This window comes from Penaeus monodon, chromosome 21, assembly GCF_015228065.2.
Source record: "Penaeus monodon isolate SGIC_2016 chromosome 21, NSTDA_Pmon_1, whole genome shotgun sequence".
NCBI lineage: Eukaryota > Metazoa > Arthropoda > Malacostraca > Decapoda > Penaeidae > Penaeus > Penaeus monodon.
In genome coordinates, this window is record NC_051406.1 from 11,791,728 (window position 1) to 11,792,008 (window position 281).

Consider the following 281-nt stretch of genomic DNA (forward strand, 5'->3'; position numbering starts at 1 on the left):
TTGTCTTTATCTCACTCTTTGTCTTTATCTCTGTCTGTATTGTTCGTGTTTGATTTTTTATCTGTAATTGGTTCGTTTTTCTTTCCTTCTGTCTATCTGGTTTGTGTTTGTCTTTCCTTCTGTCTGTCTGGGTCGTGTTTTTTTCTGTTTGCCTGTCTATCTGGTTCATGTTTGTCTCTCTTTCCGTCTGAATGGTTCGTTTTCTTCTGTCTATCTGGTTCACATCTTTCTTTCTGTCTAATTGGTTCATGTTTGTATTTTTGTCTGAATGGTTCGCGTTT